This window comes from Bombina bombina, chromosome 3, assembly GCF_027579735.1.
Source record: "Bombina bombina isolate aBomBom1 chromosome 3, aBomBom1.pri, whole genome shotgun sequence".
Classification (NCBI taxonomy): domain Eukaryota; kingdom Metazoa; phylum Chordata; class Amphibia; order Anura; family Bombinatoridae; genus Bombina; species Bombina bombina.
Genome location: NC_069501.1, coordinates 460,369,558 through 460,392,057, shown reverse-complemented (window position 1 = coordinate 460,392,057; position 22,500 = coordinate 460,369,558). Strand labels below are relative to the sequence as shown.

General features: G+C 41.6%; 1 protein-coding gene across 1 annotated transcript in view; it reads left to right on the top strand.

Moving 5' to 3' along the window:
- The first annotated feature begins 22,076 nt into the window (after positions 1-22,076).
- The window catches only part of CNTN2 (contactin 2), a 132,528-nt gene continuing 132,104 nt past the window's right edge, over positions 22,077-22,500 (top strand). The window contains exon 1 of the mRNA XM_053704691.1: positions 22,077-22,178. The gene's annotated coding sequence lies outside the window, so the exon portion shown is untranslated. The remainder of the gene's footprint in view (positions 22,179-22,500) is intronic.

Sequence of the window (22,500 nt, the reverse complement as noted above, 5' to 3'; positions counted from 1 at the left end):
AGGAGCGGCTCCATCTTCAAGACCTCCGGCGCGGAACATCCATCTTCAACGACGACTACCCGACGAATGAAGGTTCCTTTAAGGGACGTCATCCAAGACGGCGTCCCTCGAATTCCGATTGGCTGATAGGATTCTATCAGCCAATCGGAATTAAGGTAAGAAAAATCTGATTGGCTGATTGAATTAGCCAATCAGATTCAAGTTCAATCGGATTGGCTGATCCAATCAGCCAATCAGATTGAGCTTGCATTCTATTGGCTGATCGGAACAGTTGCGGCAGTTTAGGGGTTAATAACTTTATTAGAGTAGCGGCGAGGTCCGGTCGGCAGATTTGGGGTTAATAAGTGTAGGTAAGGTAGCGGCGACGTTAGGGGGGGGGCAGATTAGGGGTTAATAAATATAATATAGGGGTCGTTGATGTTAGGGGCAGCAGATTAGGGGTACATAGGTATAATGTAGGTTGCGGCGGTGTACGGAGCGGCAGATTAGGGGTTAATAAGTGTAAGGTTAGGGGTGTTTAGACTCGGGGTTCATGTTAGGGTGTTAGGTGCAGACTTAGAGAGTGTTTCCCCATAGGAAACAATGGGGCTGCGTTGGGAGCTGAACGCTGCTTTTTTGCAGGTGTTAGGTTTTTTTTTGAGCCCAAACTGCCCCATTGTTTCCTATGGGGGAATCGTGCACGAGCACGTTTTAGCTGCTTACCGCTACCGTAAGCAACGCTGGTATTGAGGGTTGAAGTGGCGGGACATTAGGCTCAACGCACCCTTTTTGGAGCCTAACGCAGCCCCTCAGACAACTCTCAATACCAGCGTTGTCTTAAGGGTGCGTTGGGAAAAAAAGCGGCGTTAGCTACGCGGGTCTTTACCGACAAAACTCTAAATCTAGGCGTTAGTTTGTTATTTTCTATAATCTTATTTTTTTATTTTTTGTAATTTTTATTTTTTTTAAGTGTACTGTTTTTTTTTTATTTTGAGTAAGGGTAGTTTTTTTTAATTTTCAGTAATGTTAGAGTTTTTTAAGTAATTTTTTATTTTTTATTTTTTGTAATTGGGGTTAACTAAGGGGGTGTTAGGTTAGGGGGCTTAGTTATTAGTTTACTACTTTTCGTTGTTGGGGGTTGGCGGATTAGGGGTTAATAGGTTAATTATGTAGTTTGCGTTGTGGGGGGTTGGCGGATTAGGGGTTAATAATGTTAATAGGTAGTTTGCCTTGTGGGGGGGTGGCGATTTAGGTGTTAATAGTGTAATTAGGTATGTTGCATTATGGGAGGTTGGCGGATTAGGGTTTAATAACTTTATTAGGTACTTTGCGATGCAGGGGGAATTTTGCGTTGTGGCCGGATGGCGGTTTAGTGGTTAATACATTATATTAGTTAATGCGGTGGGGGGGTTGGCTGATTAGGGGTTAATATATTTTATTACTTATTGCAGTGGGGGGATGGAGGATTAGGGGTGGATATTGCGCATGCGTTAGGTATTTGTTAAGGCTTCTAGGCAGTTACAGTACTTTCTTATTCAGCGCAAGGCTTGCTGCGCCTGCCTGCAGCGCGTAAGTCCTTGCGCTGAATATGTGATACAGACTTGCACCGCCGGTTTAATGTTAGTTTATGGGAGTAAAAACAGCGGGCAACAGTTGAGATATACTCGCCGAACTTGTATGCGGCGCCGTATATGTGATGGCTTGATCCGACTAAAAATAGGAGATGCCGGGTTTAGCGCCCGACGCTGTATATGTGATCAGGCCCTAGAATTTTCTTTGAATAAATGTTTTGTAGGTGATCCATTTATGCATACCATCTGGGAGTGTTTTTGTAACAAAATTTAGTTTTGCTTATTTTTTAAAAACATTATGCTGATTTTCAGACTCCTAACCAAGCCCCTCAGTATCAGATTTATACACGCATTTACAGACTACTGGTGGCTCCTGTTTATGCTATCTGTCTTTTTATATGCAGGGATGGGGGAGGGGGTAAGTGTCTGCTCCTTTTGTTTTTTCAGCCCCTTTAACTAGGTGTCCCAGTAAACCTCATCATCCGTTCAAGCACAGAATTTTTAATTTATTTCTATATCATTTAAAGGGCCATTAAACCCCAAAAAATTATTTCATGATTCAGAAAGAGAATACAATTTGAAACAACTTTCTTATTTACTTATATTATCTAATTTGCTGCAATCTTTAGATATCCTTTGTTAAAGAAATAGCAATGCACATTGGTGAGCCAATCACATGAGGCATCTATGTGCAGCCACCAATCAGAAGCTACTGAGCCTATCTAGATATACTTTTCAGGAAAAAATATAAAGAGATTGAAGCAAATTAGACAATAGAAGTAAACTAGAAAGTTGTTTAAAATGGTATTCTCTATCTGAATCATGAAAGAAATAATGTGGGTTTAATGTCCCTTTAAGGTTAATTTTAACGCACTAAAAGTTAATACCAGATTTTGAAAAACATTAAGGGCTAAATTACAAGTGGAGAGCTAATTAATTGCGTGCCCGCAAATGGGCAAATTTGCTAGCGCAATAAATAATCAGCAATTACAAGTGGCTGGTCATTGCTACCGTGAGCAATTAGCGCTTATAAAATTAACCAGAGATCAGATCTCTGGTTAAATTTATAAATGCGTCCCAAATGCCCCCAAAATGCAGAATTTTAATTTTTTAATGAAATAACTGCACCAGGCAGTTTTTTTACTATAAAGTTGACAGTTGTGGGGTGTTTGGGGAAAAAAACGGCACTGAAAAGTGCCTTTACATTGCGAGATATGGGAACTGTGTATTCCCAGTAAATATATATGTATATGCTTATATACATTTCTATTTATGTGTTAATATGTGTATATATATAATATACACATATTAACTGTGCGACTTACCCCCTTCACTGCGCTTTGGCTCTGTGTCATGTATGACAGCATCAGAACAAGGCTCTCCTGAGCCCAATGCTTCCCAGCAATGCAAATGCAAGCTCACATTCGCATTGCTGCCAACTTGTAATACCAGCGCTCATTAGCGTGTGCTGGTATTACTCAGTGGAGCGCAAGTGTCACAAAAGCGATATTTAGCACTCCCCTTGTAATCTGGCCCTTATCAAGCGTGAATTATGTATGAACACAAATTTTATCTGATGACTTGTAATATGACAGGTATAAGAACGCTATTACCACTTTGTTCAATCCATTGGAAATATAGGGTGTATATATATATATATATATATATATATATATATATATTTACATATATAAATGTATATATATATACTAGTTGTTGCCCGCGGCTTTGCTCGCTTGGATTTTGTGATTTGTAAAAAATAGCAAAAAACCCGACCACTCGTGTGCTCTCACGTGTGTGCCCGTTCGGGTTGCACACTCGCTGACATGAACTTCTTGAGTTTTTGTTAATTCTCGTAATCTAAATACCAATTTTCACATCTGTAACATCTTTGATTTTTTAGATATAGGTATGCTTCAAAATCAGCTCCCCCTCTTTTAAGCCCTCTTAAGTGGATGTTTGGGAAATGGTAAAACACGTGTTTCTTTATTTTTCATGGAGAATCTAAATTCCAATTTTCACGTCTTTAACATCTTTGATTATAAATCAAAGCCCCTCCTTTTGACTCCCCTTAAAGGGATACTGAACCCAATTTTTTTATTTTGTGATTCAGATAGAGCATGCAATTTTAAGCAACTTTCTAATTTACTCCTATTAGCAATTTTTCTTTGTTCTCTTGCTATCTTTATTTGAAAAAGAAGGCATCTAAGTTTTTTGTTTGTTTCAGTACTCTGGACAGCACTTTTTTTATTGGTGGATGAATTTATCCACCAATCAGCAAGGACAACCCAGGTTGTTCACCAAAAATGGGCCGGCATCTAAACTTACATTCTTGCAGTTCAAATAAAGATACCAAGAGAATGATGAAAATTTGATAATAGGAGTAAATTAGAAAGTTGCTTAAAATGTCATGCTCTATCTGAATCACAAAAGAAAATTTTGGGTACAGTGTCCCTTTAAGTGTATTTTGGGGAAATTGAAAAACACGTGTTTCTGTATTTTTCAATGAGAATCTAAATACCAATTTTCACGTCTGTAACATGATCGGTTTTTGAGAAATTGGTATCTTCTAAATCAGCCCCCCCTTTGACCCCACTAAAGTGTATTTTTGGGAAATGGTAAAACACGTGTTTCTTTATTTTTCAAGGAGAATCGAAATTCCAATTTTCACATCTGTAACATTGTCGGTTTTTCAGATATACAGTAGGTATCCTCATAAATCAGCCCCTCCTTTTGACCCCCCTTAAGTGTATTTTGGGGAAATTGTAAAACACTTGTTTCTTTATTTTTCAAGGAGAATCTAAATACCAATTTTCACACCTGTAACATTGTTAGTTTTTGAGATATTGGTATCCTCTAAATCAGCCCCCCCTTTGACCCCACTCAAGTGGATTTTTGGGAAATGGTAAAACACTTGTTACTTTATTTTTCGAGAAGAATCTAAATACCAATTTTCACATCTGTAACATCTTCGGTTTTTGAGATATAGGTATCCTCATAAATCAGCCTCCCTTTTGACCCCCCTTAAGTGTTTTTTTGGGAAAATCATAAAACATGTGTTTCTTTATTTTTCAAGGAGAATCTAAATACCAATTTGCATGTCTGTAACATTGTCGATTTTTGAGATATAGGTATCCTCATAAATCACCCCCCAACACTTTTGACCCCCCTTAAGTGGATTTTGGGGAAATGGTAAAACATGTGTTTCTTTATTTTTCAAGGAGAAACTAAATACAAATTTTCACGTCTGTAACATCGTCGGTTTATGAGATATAGGTATCCTCATAAATCAGCCCCCCTCTTTTGACCACCCCTTAAGTGGATTCTGGGGAAATGATAAATACTTTTTTCTTTATTTTTCAAAGAGAATCTAAATACCAGTTTTAAAGTCTGTAACATTGATGGTTTCTGAGATATAGGTATCCTCATAAATCAGCCCCCCCCCCTCTTTTGACCCTCCTTAAGTGGATTTTGGGGAAATGGTAAAACATGTGACTCTTTATTTTTCAAGGAGAATCTAAATACCAATTTTCACGTCTGTAACATAGTTGGTTTTTGAGATATAGGTATCCTCATAAATCAGCCCCTCCTCTTTTGACCCCCCTTAAGTGGATTTGGGGGAAATGATAAAACACGTGTTCCTTTATTTTTCAAGGAGAATCTAAAAAACTATTTTCACGTCTGTAATATCGTTGGGTTTTGAAATATAGGTATCCTCATAAATAAGCGCCCCTCTTTTGACCCCCTTTAAGTGGATTTTGGGGAAATAGTAAAACACTTGTTTCTTTATTTTTCTTTTTTTTATATTTCTTTATTTATAATCCAACAGGGTAAAAAGTAAACATAAATTACTTTTTGCTTCTACAGCTCACCTCGCAGGGTGTCTTGGAAGACGAAAAAGAAAATAGTAATATATGAAGACATGATCATATAATATACAAAAACAATAAGCATCAGATAATTCAATATTTGAAGAAAAAAATGAATACAATAAAAATCAAATACGGCCTCATTGGAAATGGTAAAACATGTGTTTCTTTATTTTTCAAGGAGAAACTAAATACCAATGTTCACGTCTGTAACATCGTCGGTTTATGAGATATAGGTATCCTCATAAATCAGCCCCCCTCTTTTGACCCCCTTAAGTGGATTCTGGGGAAATGATAAAATACTTTTTTCTTCATTTTTCAAAGAGAATCTAAATACCAATTTTAATCTGCAATTTGGGTTTTTAAGATCTTAAGATAGAATTCAGAGGGGAGCTGATCAGGGCCAGGAGCCTTGTTTAGTTTAGAGCAATCAATTGCCTGTAAAACTCCTTGAGTGGAAATAGGCGCATTTAGGAAGTGAAGGCAGTCATCTGAAATCTTGGGGAGCTTAATTTTATTCCAGAATGTATTTTTATTTTCTATTGGCCAGATTACATGTTGTGCGTTATGAGCGGCTCGCTAATAATTTGCAAGTTATTGTCACCGCTCACCTCCCTACAGCGCTGCTATTACAGGTTTGCAAAAACCCGGCGTTAGCAGGCAATATGGCAGCGCTGAGCTCCATACCGCACACAAAGACCAGCACTACTTTGAGCTGGTTTTACATGCTCATGCACGATTTCCCCATAGACATCAATGGGGAGAGCCGGCTAAAAAAAAGCCTAACACCTTCAATAAAGGAGCGTAAAGCTCCGTAATGCAGCCCCATTGATTCCTATGGGGAAAGAAAAGTTATGTTTACACCTAACACCCCAACATAAACCCTGAGTCTAAACACCCCTAATCTGCTTCCCCCGACATCGCCGCCACCTACATTACACTTATTAACCCCTAATCTGCCGCGCCTGACATCTCTACCACCTACCTACACTTATTAACCCCTAATCTGCTGCCCCAATGTCATCACTACCTACATTACACTTATTAACCCCTAATCTGCCGTCGTTACTACCTACCGACACTTATTATTATTATTATTATACTTTATTTATAAAGCGCCAACATATTCCGCAGCGCTGTCCATGGATACAATTAATTTAAATAAAACAATACAAGACTTGTAAAAGACAGGACAAAATTTACAAACACATACAGGAGGGATTGACGGCCCTATTCCCGTGGGAATTTACTAACCCCTAATCTGCCGCCCCCAACGTTGCTGCCACTATACTAAAGTTATTAACCCCTAAACCTAACCCTAAGTCTAACCCTAACCCTAACGTAACCCTAAACCTAACACCCACTAACTTTAATATAATTAAAATAAATCTAAATAAAAATTACAATTAATACCTAAATAATTCCTATTTAACCCTTTAAGGACCAGCGACGTACCCTGTATGTCGCTGGCCTTTTTTGGGACTTGATTGTTTTTTAGCGCGGTCTTGCCACCAGTGTTGAGACTGCTCTATTCCACAAAGCCTGCTGGAGGGAGGGTATTAATAGCGTCTTCTTGCGTGCTATTATGTCCTGAAAAAACCCTTAATGACCAGTGACATACAGGGTACATTGTGGTCATTAAGGGGTTAAAACTAAATACTTACCAGTAAAATAAAACCTAACTTAGCTACAATATAACTAATAGTTATATTTTAGCTATATTAGGTTTTATTTTTATTTCACAGCTAAGTTTGTATTTATTTTAACTAGGTAGACTAATTAGTAAATAGTTATTAACTATTTACTAGCTACCTAGTTAAAATAAATACAAATGTACCTGTGAAATAAAATCTACAATTTACAATACAATTAACTAAATTACAAAAAAAAACACTAAATTACACAAAATAAAAAAGAAATTATCAAATATTTAAACTAATTAACCTAATCTAATAGCCCTATCAAAATAACCCCCCCCCCCAATAAAAAAAAACCTAGGTTAAACTAAACTGCTAATAGCCCTTAAAAGGGCCTTTTGCGAGCATTGCCCCAAATAAATCAGCTCTTTTACCTGTAAAAAAAATACAAACAACCCCCCAACAGTAAAGCCCACCACCCACACAACTGTAAAAAAACTGTAAGTGGCTCTTCGGGGGTTAGTGTTAGGTTGGGTGGGTTTTATTGTTAACTTAGGGTTTGGCAATGGAAAAGAGCTAAATGCCCTTTTAAGGGCAATGCCCATCCAAATGCCCTTTTCAGGGCAATGGGGAGCTTAGGTTTTTTAGATAGGATTTTATTTGGGGGGTTTGGTTGTGTGGGTGGTGGGTTTTACTGTTGGGGGTTGTTTGTATTTTTTTACAGGTAAAAGAGCTGATTTATTTGGGGCAATGCCCCGCAAAAGGCCCTTTTATGGGCTATTGGCAGTTTAGTTTAGGCTAGGTTTTTTGTATCTTGGGGGGCTTTTTTATTTTGATAGGGCTATTAGATTATGTGTAATTAGTTTAAATATTTGATCATTTCTTTTTTATTTTGTGTAATTTAGTGTTTATTTATTATTGTAATTTAGTTTGTATTTAATTAATGTAATTGATTTAATTGTAGTGTAATGTTAGGTGTTAGTGTAAGACAGGTTAGGTTTTATTTTACAGGTAAATTTGTATTTATTTTAACTAGGTAGCTAGTAAATAGTTAATAACTATTTACTAACTAGTCTACATAGTTAAAATAAATACAAACTTGCCTGTGAAATAAAAATAAAACATAAGATAGCTATAATATAACTATTAGTTATATTGTAGCTAGCTTAGGGTTTATTTTACAGGTAAGTATTTAGTTTTAAATAGGTATTATTTAGTTAATGATAGTAATTTTTATTAAGATTTATTTTAATTATATTAGGGGTGTTAGGGTTAAACTTAGGATTAGGTTTAGGGGTTAATAACTTTAGTATAGTGGCGGCAGTGATGTTGGGGGCAGCAGAATAAGGGTTAATAATATTCAACTAGTGTTTGCGATGCGGGAGTGCAGCGGATTAGGGGTTAATATGTTTATTATAGTGACGGCGATGTCCGGAGCGGAAGATTAGGGGTTAATAATTTTATTTTTAGTGTTTGCAATGCGGGAGGGCCTCGGTTTAGGGGTTAATAGGTAGTTTATGGGTGTTAGTGTACTTTGTAACACTTTAGTTATGAGTTTTATGCTACAGATTTGTAACGTAAAACCCATAACTACTGACTTTAGATGGTGGTACGAATCTTGACGGTATTGGCTGTACCGCTCACTTTTTGGCCTCCCAGGCAAAACTCGTAATACGAGCGCTATGAAAGTCCCATTGAAAAAGGACTTTTTAAAAGGTGCGGTAGTTACATTGCGTTACGGCCAAAAAAGTGTGTGGTACAGCTATACCTACAAGACTCGTAATAGCAGCGGTAGTGAAAAAGTAGCGTTATGAGGCTTTGTCACTCATAACGCAAAACTCGTAATCTAGCCGTATATTAATTTCTTTTGGTGCGTATATATTTTGTTAATAGTCGAAAAAACTCTCTTAATATTTGATAGATCCGTATATCTTTTTGATAGCTGCAACTCACCCGCTCTAAACTTCTTTTTTTGTTTAATCAAGTGTGCCTTGTTTCTGGTTTGTCTGCATATTCTTTGTTAAAATATTGATAATCTTCCCTCTTGTGGATAAGCCAATTAGTAAACTCACTATTTTGAGCATGAAATTTTGGGAAAAAGAAGTTCGGGGACATATCTGAATTGAGTACCTTACGTGGCAGTTCCAGAGAAAAAATTGCATGGTCCAAGATAGAAATATTGAATTTCTGAAGATAGCATTATACTTGAGACTAGAAAGAAATCTATCCTGGACATGGAGCTATGTGTTTTAGATTTGCAAGTATACATTCGAGTGTCAGGGAATTGGATGTGCCAGATATCGTGTACTTTTAAGTCTCTACAAATTTGTGTGAATATTTTGGATTTTTGAGTTGAAAAGGAAATATATTTTTTAGGAGAGAACTTATCCATAGCCATTGAAGGGGTCAGGTTAAAGTCACCAGCTATGATCAAACTTTGTCCTATGTATCGTGATAAATGAGTAGTGAGCTTATTCCAGAACTCTGTGTCCGTTTGATTGGGACCGTATATATTACAAAAAATGTCCATCTATCTCGAGTTCCATAATAAACCATCTATCTTCTATGTCTGCCTCTTGCTTCAATATTTTATAATCAAGATTTTTATTAATTAAAAAGTCCACACCTCTTTTCCTTTTCCTTTTAGAGCATGCAGATGCAAATACCTCTCCTAAAGACCGCTGCTCCATAACCTGTCCACCTGCTCTGAGGAGGCGGACAGACATCGCTGCGATTCAACCCGATCAAATACGATAAGGTTGATTGACACTCCCCTGCAAGCGGCTGATTGGCCCGTAAATCTGTAGGGGGCGGCATTGCACCAGCAGTTCACAAGAGCTGCTGGTGCAATGCTGAATGCGGAGAGCGTATTACTCTCCGCATTCAGCGATGTCTGTCGGACATGATCTGCTGATCGGATAATGTCGGACAGACACATAATAAATAGGCCCCATTGTTTGGTTTGTGTTTACCAAGCTGTCTGATAATGAGTTTCTTTTTACTTTGGGATGTAATGCCCCCTACATTCCAAGAAATGCATTTAATGTGATCTCTCATCCTATATCTTCATAGCAGCCATATGGGCAGGGGATGGATGGGGAAAAGGAGGGGGAGAAGAAAGAGAGGAAAAAAAAAAAAAAAGAATTCAGGGATTAATATAACCGACAATGCCATCAGAGCTATCCCAACAATCTACAGTATTGGCATTGTTTAAACTTGTTTTATAGGATTGGGATATTATGCTTCTTAAAATAATCTTTTACTTCTTTCTCGGTATTCAGAGGAACACTACCCTTTGCTTCATCAATAATAATTTTGGCTGGGTATAGCATTCTGGCCTTATGACCAGTTTCTATTAGTTTTGTACAGAGAGGTGCCATCTCCCTTCGCTTAAGTGTTGTATCACTAGAATAGTCTTGAAAAATTAAAGCTTTGGCTTTCCCAACTATATATATTTTCCTATATGCTCTTAGTACATTTTTTTGTCTTGAAAGTTCAGGAAACAAATCATTATGGGTCTATTTAAGATTTTCCCAAAGATGTTCTAGGGGGCCTATTCTATGAGCCCTTTCTATACTTAATATACTTAATGGTATAGTAAGCTGTTGGACACCTAGAATTTGAGGGAGAGTGGATGACGCAAAGTGTAGTAGGACAGATAAATTGCTAATCTCAGGGAGACCAATAACTTTTAAATTATTTTGTCGGTAACGATCCTCTAGATCAGATAGTCTAGCTTGTAGGGATTTAATAGTGTTAGTTTGTTTATTAGAGATCTGTACCTGATAATTAAGAGTGTCCTCTACCTCAGAGACCCGGTTTTCTATTTCATTAATAATTAGAGAATTGCCTTATCTCTGTAGATAATTTTGACATTTGAGTTTTTAAAAATTCAAATTTCGGTAAAAACCCCCATTGAAAGCTGTTCAATTAATGGCTGCATTTCAGTTCTACACAGTGGTTGTTCTAAAGTTACTACCAAAGTAGCATCTGATAGGAGATTTTTTTTTTCCCTTTAGTTTGTCAGGCATGGTAGGTGAGTTGACTTTAGAAGTGATGATAAATCTTTCCATGTGCTCAAAGTTACAATTTAATTGATAAGTTGTTTAGGGGTGCGTACCTGAGGGTACTATACAATTATAATAATGTGCATTAATCAAAAAAAGAGAAATAGTCTTGCAAAAAAGGGATGTGCTACTATTAGTGCAAAGAATATGTGCATATGTACACACACACACACACATATATATATATATATATATATACACACACACACAAATACGTGTGTGTTATTTTTCAAGGAGAATCTAAATACCAATTTTAACGTCTGTAACATCGTCGGTTTTTAAGATATAGGTATCCTCATAAATCAGCCCCTCCTTTTGACCCCCCCTTTAATTGGATTTCATGAAATGGTAAAACACGTGTTTCTTTATATTTAAAGGAGAATCTAAATACCAATTTTCACGTCTGTAACATTGTCGGTTCTTGAGATATTGGTATCCTCTAAATCAGCCCCCCCCCTTTTGACCCCCCTTAAGTGGACTCTTGGGAAATGGCCCCCTGGAGGAGAGCATCGACGGAGGGGATAGTGACCCCCCCATCGTAGCAGTGGAGCAGTCCTGGGGTTCATAAGAGCCCCGCGGAAGTGGCTCATCCTCTGTTCAGTCCCTGCAACCACAAGGCGAAGTTGGTTCCAGGGCTTGCAGTTGCAGAGGCTGTGAGGATGAGTGACCTTGCAGAGGAAGTGCAGCGGATAGCGGAGACAAGAGGCCTGGCTTGGCTGAAATCTTACCTGGCTGCGGCACATCTTCCTGGACCAGAACCCACGGCAGCTGATGGCGGGACGATCCACGGCAGGCCACAACGGCAGTCGAGGCCTCCGGAGCGGCTGTCCCCTGACGACGGCAGGAGCAGGAGGAGCGGAAGCGGCGCTGGGCATGAGCAGACGGATCCTGAGCCCAGGCGCCGGTCGGTGAGAGGAAGAGGAGGGTCACAGGAGGCAGCGCGTGCAACGGCTGAAGAGGCCACGAGGAAGACGCCAGTCGGGAGCAGCAGGTCGGCAGGTAAGGCCGGGTGTGGTGAGGGGCTGGGCCTTGATCATGAAAAGAGTGGGCGGGTGCCGGCGGCTGTAGAGAGGAGGCATACAGCTTTGGTGACCAGCGACACAGCGGGGGAGGGAGCTCCCCTGGCCGCTTCATCGCTGAGGGAGCAGGGAGAGGAGACAGAGGAGCGACAAGGGTTGGCTCCGGTACAAGGGAGGTCACGGGCAGGCCAAAAAGGATTTGGAAAATGTGGCGGGAAGGGGGCTGGGGAACCCAGGAGTACGGGGAATGAGACTCCTGGGGGGGGGTGAATGAGAGTACAAGGGGGCATAATGAAGGGGTAGTAGGGGGGAGTCCCGCATCCGGGGCGCCCGGAGGGAGAGTAGTAGAAGCTCAGAGGGGGATAGGTAGGCAGTCAGTGGTTAGGTTAGGGGGATCGGATCCTGGGGTTAGTGGGGAATTACCAGTGCGAGGGCCCCATATGGGGGGAGGGGGAGATGGTAGCAGATTCAATAGAGGGGGGGTAAAGGGGAGGGGTAGAATGTTGGAAAAGGGGAGCTGCAGGTCAGGGCAAGGTGTTCCTGGGGGGAGGGGGGAGAGGTTTAAGCAGGGTTCCTAGAGGAAAGGGGGAGGGGGGGCAGAGGAGGGAGTGACATTAGGACTGGTCAGGGCCGTGATAATGTGTCCAATTTGTTTTCTGCAGGTGGTGAGGATGAGATGGAGGGGCAGAGGGGTGGTGGGGCAGATGACTCTGCTGAGGCAACACAACAGGACCTGGATGGAGACGCACTGTGGATAGACTATTCCTACAGAGATCTGGAATCGGATGATACTGGAGAGGGACCTTCATCTGGACCGGTGGGCACACAGCAGGTAGGGGACCTGGCCGGGGGAGGTGGACAGGAAAGTAGAGGGTGGAGTGTGGAAGGTAGGATAGGGGTAGGGTGTAGGGAAGGGAGTATCAGGAGTGGGGGGGCGGGGAACAGGTTAGGGATCTCACTGTCTCCTCTTTGCAGACACGGCCTCAGGGGGAGGACCCCCCGGTGCGCCGCAGCCCAAGAAGGTCGGGAGCTGAACGGCGAAGGGAGAAATCCTGGTTGCCCAGGGAGAGAACGCAACGGCGGAGGGAAAGGCGTTCGCCCACGTGGGGGAGGCTCGATAGGTCACGTGAGAGGAGCAGTCGAAGGAGGAAATCTCGGTCGCCATCCCAGAGGAGGTGGACACACAGACCCAGAGAAAAGGAGACTAGACCGCAGCCTAAGGCTGGGACAAGGATAGCAGCGGAACCGGTGGAAGTAGCGGGAGCTACTACGGTGCCCGGAAACAGAGGTGAGGGTGCTAGCACTGACACGGGCGTGGCTGGAGGTGTGCATGGATTAGGTGTGCAAAACGTGATGAGTGGTATGAGGGATCTGCTTACGCAGTTCAAGAGACATCTGGCGGGGCAGCAGGGGAACGTTGCAGCAGCTTAGGGTGTAGGGAGGACAACAGTGGGGGTGAGTCAGGTATCGGGAACCGTGGGGCAAGGTCTAGGGGGAACTGCGCCGGTGTCAGGTGGAACTACTGCTACTGGGGGAGTGTTGAAGGTGCCTGAGAACGCGTTGAGGAGGCCCTGTTTATGCTCGATTGGGCCGTTGGGGATCCATCTTACTCAGGAGCTTAAGGAGAAAATATGGAAGAGAGAGTTCTTGGAAATATTTCTCTATTGCCATTGGAACAGGTGCTCGAGGTAAAAGAAGATACAAAAGGCGACAAGGAGAAGAAGGAGGAGAACGAAAGGAAGAAGAGATATCGTAAATTGCCAAAAACTCTATCCAATTGGTCCAAGGCGTTTTGTATTTTGGCGGCGGTGGTGGGCGAGAAATTCCCAGAACAATGCTCTGCGTTGTTCTGCTATTATGACTAGATTTTGGGGGCTTATCGGACTTATGGGGGTTTAGCGTGGTGGCGATATGATGAGCAGTTTCGGCAGCGGATGGCGGTGCGACCGGAGATGCGGTGGGACGACAGGGACATGGGGATATGGCTGGAGTTAATGACTCTGTTGCGGGGGTCCTTTCGTGGCATCGGAGGATTGGGGGGCAGCAGTACAGCATCTGGTAATAGTGGGGGGGAGCAGCAGTTGCCATCAGGAAGAGACAAGTACAAACACGCTTGTTCAGGATGTGAGGGCGCACACTGGTGGGCGGAGTGTTTCAACAGAAACGGGGGAGGTGGAAAACTGGGGGAGGTTGCTATTAAGGGCCAGGACTCCGGTGAAGGTAGGAAAGATGGTTCTCTGGTTAGAACGGTTCGCTAAGGTACGGGGTAGGGCGGGGGACGCGGAACTCTTGCTTACGGGTTTTAGCTCAGGGTTCTGGATCCCATTTGTGGAGAAACAAGGGGTTCAAATTTCGTGGAATTTGAAGTCGGCAAAGGATTTGCCGGAGGTGGTTCGGGGTAAAATTGACAAAGAAGTAGCATTGGGGAGAATGGCCGGTCCCTTTTCGCACCCGCCTTTCCAAAATTTGAGGGTATCCCCACTTGGGGTCATTCCCAAAAAAGCGGTTGGGCAATTCCGCATGATCCACCATTTATCATATCTGAAGGGGTCTTCGGTCAATGACGGCATTGACCCCGCGATAGCAGCAGTTAGGTATGCGTCTTTTGATAAGGCGATAGGGTTGGTGAGGGAGACTGGCGTTGGCGCATTGATGGGGAAGGTGGATGTGGAGGCTGCCTTTCGGCTTTTACCAGTGCACCAGGTGTGTCATCATTTGTTGGGTTGCTCTTTCGGGGGTTCCTTTTACGTGGATCTTTGTCTACATATCGTGTGCATACTTTGAGAAGTTCAGCACCTTTTTGGAGTGGGTTGTAAGGCAGCGTTCAGGGTTGTCATCGGTCATCCATTATTTGGACGACTTCCTATTTGTGGGGGCCGCCGTGGCGTCGGATTGTGGGCAGCTAATGGACCAATTCTTCAAGGTGGCTGATGAATTTGGAATCCCGGTGGCACACGACAAAACCGAGGGTCCGGTCACCACATTGAGTTTCCTGGGGATCGAAATTGATTCCATCCGGATGGAATGCAGACTGCCTATGGACAAGCTAATTGACCTAAAAGGGGTCATAGCTGGGGCAATCAGGAAGCGAAGGCTTCGATTGTGTGAGGTCCAGTCATTGGTGGGCAAGGTAAATTTTGCTTGTAGAATAATCCCAGTGGGGAGGGTTTTCTGTAGGAGGCTCTCCATGGCCACGGCGGGAGTCGCGGGCCCTAAGGCATGGATTGTTTTGGGAGCAGACCTGAAGGATGATCTGAGAATATGGTTATTGTTTTTGGCTGAATTTAACGGGCGGGCTTTGGTCCAAAGTAAAGCGGTAACCAATGAGGAGTTGCACCTGTTTACGGATGCTGCGGGGTCCTTAGGCTTCGGGGCTTACTGCCAGGGGAGCTGGGTGGCCGGAAAATGGCCAGCCAGTTGGGGCGCAAAGGGTTTGACGAAGAATCTGGTCTTTTTGGAGCTGTTTCCACTTCTGGTGGCAGTGAGGGTATGGAAGGATAGACTTCAGGATAGGAAGGTTGTATTCCATTCGGACAACCTGGGGGTAGTATTTGCGGTTAATAAACTGACGTCTTGCTCCCTGCCGGTGTTTCGCCTGCTGAGGCTGTTTGTGCTGGACTGCATGAGGATGAATGTGCTATTTCGCGCTGTGCATGTTCCAGGTTATTTGAATACTGTGGCTGATGCTCTTTCTTGCTTTCAGTGGGCGAGGTTTCAGGAAGTGGCACCAGGAGCGGAGAAGGAAGGAATCAGTTGCCCACCGGACTTGCTGGAGCTGGAGGTTTGGAGTTAATCAGAGTTGCAAGGGGGGCGTTAGCTCCAGGTACGTGGAGTGCTTATGTTAGAACATGGAGGCAATGGTTGAAGGTTCTGATGGACAGGGGCATAGTGGCGTCTAGGGAAGGATGGATTCAAGGTTTAACGGCATGGATTGGGGAATGGGGTGAGAGAGGGCTCTCTAGGGCGTTGGTGAGGAGGAATATGGCAGCTTTGAGGTTTTTGTTTAGACTGTTGGGATGGGAAGACTTGACGAAGTGAAAGGGATCTGTAAGAAAAAAGTGGCGAAGGACAGCCGTCGCCCTATTGGTTTTCAGCTCCTGCTGAGGATCTTAGCAGAGTTGGAAGCGGTGTGTACCTCAAGGTTTTAGGTCTTATTGTTCAGGGCGGCTTTTACGACAGCATTCTTTGGGGCTTTTCGGGTATCGGAATTGGTTGGGGCGAATAGAAGAGATATGGGGGGCCTGCAGGCCAGGGATGTTTCCATTAGGGACAAGGTGGTCTGGATTTGGCTACGGGGGTCCAAGACGGACCAGGAGGAGCGGGGTAGGTTGATAAAGCTGGGGGAGGCACAAGGGGCAGGATGCCCGGTAGCCAACGTAGAGGCATTTTTGGAGATCCGGCCGGATGCTCATTTGCCGTTGTTTGTTCACAGTGATGGCTCGAGTTTATCTCGTTTTCAGTTTTTAGCGGTACTTCGGAGGGCATTAAAAGGCTTGGGTTTCAAGGCGGAGGAATTTGGGACGCATTCATTCCGGATTGGGGCTGCCACTGAAGCTGCCAGTTTAGGGCTGGAGGAGAGCGTGATAAAGAGGATTGGTGGTTGGAAGTCTGGATGTTTCCATTTATATGTTAGACCAGACCTGGTGGCTTAAGTATGCTCTTTGTTTTATAGGTCCTATACAATGTTGGATAGTGGGCCATTCCTATATATATTGGGCCCGGAAGGCAGCGGCGGTGATGGATGAAGGTGCTCAGTTGAAGTTTCAGGAGGAGACAGTGTTTTTATGTTGGCTGGGAGTTAGAGGACTAAGGTGGGACCAAGTTTTCAGGAAGGTGGTAGACCATGCTAGGTTGTTTCAGCCCCCAGATATTGTGGTCATCCACGCTGGGGGCAATGATTTGGGTTTTTCGTCTCAAAAAGACTTGGATAAGATTAGGAGGGATTTGGGGAGATTGAGGGAATTATTCCCTTGGTTAATAATTGTTTGGTCAGACATTGAACCCCGATCAGTGTGGCGGGCAGCATGGGATTTCAGGAAGTTGGAGTCCTCTAGGAAAAAGATTAACAGGACGATAACCAGTTTTGTGGGCAGGATTGGAGGGTTTGGCATTCGCCACGTAGAATTTGAAGGGGAGACAGGTTGTTGTTTTTTCTTGAAGGATGGGGTACACCTCAATGAGGTGGGCTTGCACCTCTTTAATTTTAACACCAAAGAAGGGGTGCAAAAGGCCTTAGCCCGGATGGGGGTGGCTCGTCAGTGACGAGCTGTGGCGGGGGTGCTTGTCTTTTCAGTAGGTTAGGTAAATTGGTACCTCCCTAAAGGGGCGGGAGAGAGTTGGGGGAGATGTACCTGGTGATATGCCAGTGGAAGGTACAGCTCTGTGGGCAAGCAACCCAGGTTATGGGGTTTATTGTGTTAATGAGTTAAAGTATTTGTTTAATATGTTATATTTTATAAAAGATTTAATAAATGCGGGCTACGGCCTTTACACCCACTTGTGTGTCTAGTATCATTTAAGCGGAACGTATGCATAGCATGGGGTCATGGCCCCCTGGAGGAGAGCATCGACGGAGGGGATAGTGACCCCCCCATCGTAGCAGTGGAGCAGTCCTGGGGTTCATAAGAGCCCCGCGGAAGTGGCTCATCCTCTGTTCAGTCCCTGCAACCACAAGGCGAAGTTCCCTCCCTCCCCTGTTGAGGCTAGGAATTCACTGCTGGGGGGCGGGGGTGCTTGTCTTTTCAGTAGGTTAGGTAAATGGGTACCTCCCTAAAGAGGCGGGAGAGAGTTGGGGGAGATGTACCTGGTGATATGCCAGTGGAAGGTACAGCTCTGTGGCCAAGCAACCCAGGTTATGGGGTTTATTGTGTTAATGAGTTAAAGTATTTGTTTAATATGTTATATTTTATAAAAGATTTAATAAATGCGGGCTACGGCCTTTACACCCACTTGTGTGTCTAGTATCATTTAAGCGGAATGTATGCATAGTATGGGGTCATGGTAAAATACATTTTTCTTTATTTTTCAAAGAGAATATAAATACCAATTTTCACACCTCTAACATTGTCGGTTTTTGAGATATAGGTATCCTCATAAGTCAGCCCCTCCCATTTGACCCTCCTTAAGTGTATTTTTTGGAAAATGGTAAAACGTGTTTCTTTATTTTTCAAGGAAAATCTAAATACCAATTTTCACGTCTGTAACATCATCAATTTTTGAGATATAGTTATCCTCATAAATCAGCCAACGCCTCTTTTGACCCCCCCTAAGTGGATCTGGGGGAAATGGTAAAACACTTGTTTCTTTATTTTTCAAGGAGAATCTAAATACCAATTTTCACGTCTGTAACATTGTAGGTTTTTTAGATATAGTTATCCTCATAAATCAGCCCCCCTCTTTTGACCCCCTTAAGTTGATTTTGGGGAAATTATAAAATACATGTTTCTTTATTTTTCAAGGAGAATCTAAATACCAATTTTCACGTCTGTAACATTGTCGGTTCTTGAGATATTGGTATTCTCTTAATCAGCCCCCCCTTTTGACCCCCCTTAAGTGGACTCTTGGGAAATGGTAAAATAAATGTTTCTTTATTTTTCAAAGAGAATATAAATACCAATTTTCATGTCTCTAACATTGTCGGTTTTTGAGATATAGGCATCCTCATAAATCAAACCCCACCCTTTTGACCCACCTTAACTGGATTTTGGGGAAATGGTAAAACACGTGTTTCTTTATTTTTAAAAGAGAATCTAAATACTAATTTAAACATCTGTAACATCATCGTTTTTTGAGATATAGGTATCCTCATATATCACCCCCCCCCTTTGGACCCCCCTTAAGTGGATTTTGGGGAAATAGTAAAACACTTGTTTCTTTATTTATCAAGGAAAATCTAAATACCAATTTTCACGTCTGTAACATTTTATGTTTTTGTGATATAGGTATCCTCATAAATAAGCCCCCCCTCTTTTGACCCCCCCCCCCCCCTTAAGTGGATTTTGGGGAAATGGTAAAACAGCCTCACAATGGCAACATACACGCTGAGAAATTGCACCTGACATGATCAGATAGTCTTGAAAAAGGCTTAAACTGTAAGCCAAAACCTCAACTTATATCTGATGAAATTCTGAATATTGGTAAATAAATAAAATTGTGTTAAAGGAAGTCCTGTGAGTGCCCTCATACTTTAATTTTCTGGTGGATATTTACTGGAGGAGACACCCGGGCTAACATTGATAAGAAGGCTAGTAGTGAGTGCATGAATAACGGAACTATATATATACATATATATATATATATATATATATATATATATATATATATATATATATATATATATTATAAATTACCTTCGGGTTTAGCACAGTTGGTCTATTGTACGGTTAGTGTGTGAGCGATTAACTGTTGTTGGTTTTTTTTAACCACACGCTCCATAGAAGTCTATGGGGAGAAAAAGTTAGCCCGGTTGCAGTATCCATAGTTCTGAAGTTTGCTCTGACAGTAACTTTTTACTGTCTGCTTGTAATAATACGCAGGCTAACCCGGTCACGAAAGTAATTTAGTTAACCACTTGTAATCTGGCCCATAGAATGGTCATGGACATCCTGTGTTATAAGGATCTGTACTCTCATAAAGAATATGCTGTACTTTAAACTTATGATTAGTAACCACACCATGCTGTGCCATATAATTGTGCTGAGTATATGGAGTGATAATAGGCACGCTGTGTTTTGAATTTCTGTACCCTCATACGAAATATGTTATACTGTACTTTAAACTTATGATTGGTAACTACAAAGTGATAATAAGCATGCCTCACTATATAATGGTTATTACTTATACAAGATACTAGGCATGTTATGCAATGAGTAGCTGTACCCTCATAAGAAGTATGCTGTATCTTATGATTGGTAACTACAAAGTGATAAGGACCATGCTGCACTATATAATGGTAATGGTTATTACTTATACAAGATACTAGGCATGTTATGCAATGAGTATCTGTACCCTCATAAGAAGTATGCCGTATCTTATGATTGGTAACTACAAGGTGATAATGATCATGCTGCACTATATAATGGTAATGGTTATTACTTATACAAGATACTAGGCATGTTATGCAATGAGTAGCTGTACCCTCATAAGAAGTATGCTGTATCTTATGATTGGTAACTACAAAGTGATAATGACCATGCTGCACTATATAATGGTAATGGTTATTACTTATACAAGATACTAGGCATGTTATGCAATGAGTATCTGTACCCTCATAAGAAGTATGCCGTATCTTATGATTGGTAACTACAAGGTGATAATGACCATGCTGCACTATATAATGGTAATGGTTATTACTTATACAAGATACTAGGCATGTTATGCAATGAGTATCTGTACCCTCATAAGAAGTATGCCGTATCTTATGATTGGTAACTACAAGGTGATAATGATCATGCTGCACTATATAATGGTAATGGTTATTACTTATACAAGATACTAGGCATGTTATGCAATGAGTATCTGTACCCTCATAAGAAGTATGCTGTATCTTATGATTGTAACTACAAGGTGATAATAAGCATGCCTCACTATATAATGGTTATTACTTATACAAGATACTAGGCATGTTATGCAATGAGTAGCTGTACCCTCATAAGAAGTATGCTGTATCTTATGATTGGTAACTACAAAGTGATAATGACCATGCTGCACTATATAATGGTAATGGTTATTACTTATACAAGATACTAGGCATGTTATGCAATGAGTATCTGTACCCTCATAAGAAGTATGCCGTATCTTATGATTGGTAACTACAAGGTGATAATGACCATGCTGCACTATATAATGGTAATGGTTATTACTTATACAAGATACTAGGCATGTTATGCAATGAGTATCTGTACCCTCATAAGAAGTATGCTGTATCTTATGATTGTAACTACAAGGTGATAATAAGCATGCCTCACTATATAATGGTTATTACTTATACAAGATACTAGGCATGTTATGCAATGAGTATCTGTACCCTCATAAGAAGTATGCCGTATCTTATGATTGGTAACTACAAGGTGATAATGACCATGCTGCACTATATAATGGTTATTACTTATACAAGATACTAGGCACGTTATGCAATGAGTATCTGTACCCTCATAAGAAGTATGCTGTATCTTATGATTGTAACTACAAGGTGATAATAAGCATGCCTCACTATATAATGGTTATTACTTATACAAGATACTAGGCATGTTATGCAATGAGTATCTGTACCCTCATAAGAAGTATGCTGTATCTTATGATTGTAACTACAAGGTGATAATAAGCATGCCTCACTATATAATGGTTATTACTTATACAAGATACTAGGCATGTTATGCAATGAGTATCTGTACCCTCATAAGAAGTATGCCGTATCTTATGATTGGTAACTACAAAGTGATAATGATCATGCTGCACTATATAATGGTGAAGAGCACCTATACAATATAATAGTCATGTTGTACAATGAGTATCTGTACCCTCATAAGGAATATGCTGTATCTTATGATTGGTAACTACAAGGTGATAATGATCATGCTGCCCTATATAATGGTGGAAGTACCTATACAATATAATAGTCATGCTGCCCTGTATTTGTCTATAGACACAGAACATTGTGTATTGCACAATGATGCGGAGCAGCTCAATACTTTTTTTTTTTAAGTGATCAAATTAGCTTCTCAGTGTCCACAAATGTAGTAGTGGTAAAGTGTCTGCATCTGTCACTGTAACGCAGCTCCTGTCCTCTGAAGGAGGACTCTAGAGAGAATAAGAAGGAGGGAGGAAGAAAGAGGAGAAAGGGAGGGAGAGAAGGATGAAGAGGAGGTGCTTGTGATGATGCAGTCAGCTTGCAGCATCTTGGTACACACACATATATATTTCTACACGCATTGAACCAGCACCCTCCCTCCTTGCTGCAGATCTCTGCTGTGTGATGTGAAGAGAGAGAGAAACATAGAAGATACCCGCTGCTGTGGCACTTTCCTCTGACACTCAGGTAAGCAAGGTGGCATAATGCCAACCTGGCCTTAAACCTTAGCTCTTCCATCCCAATCATTTTGAGAGGGGTTCCTAAATATTATTTTCACCCCTCATAAGACATGTGATCCCCACATTTTACAGGTTTAATATTTAAGTATTTTACTAATTATATTTGTGTTTTTAACATTTAATTAGGATAGGGTGGCACATTCAGGCCTGGCATTTTGGGAGGCATGTGAGGTTATCTTTGCGACATATTTTTGGGACAGTGGATAGAATGCAGCCTTCTACCTCTAGAGCTCAGCAAACTGCACAAACTGCAGGTTTTCATTCTGTGT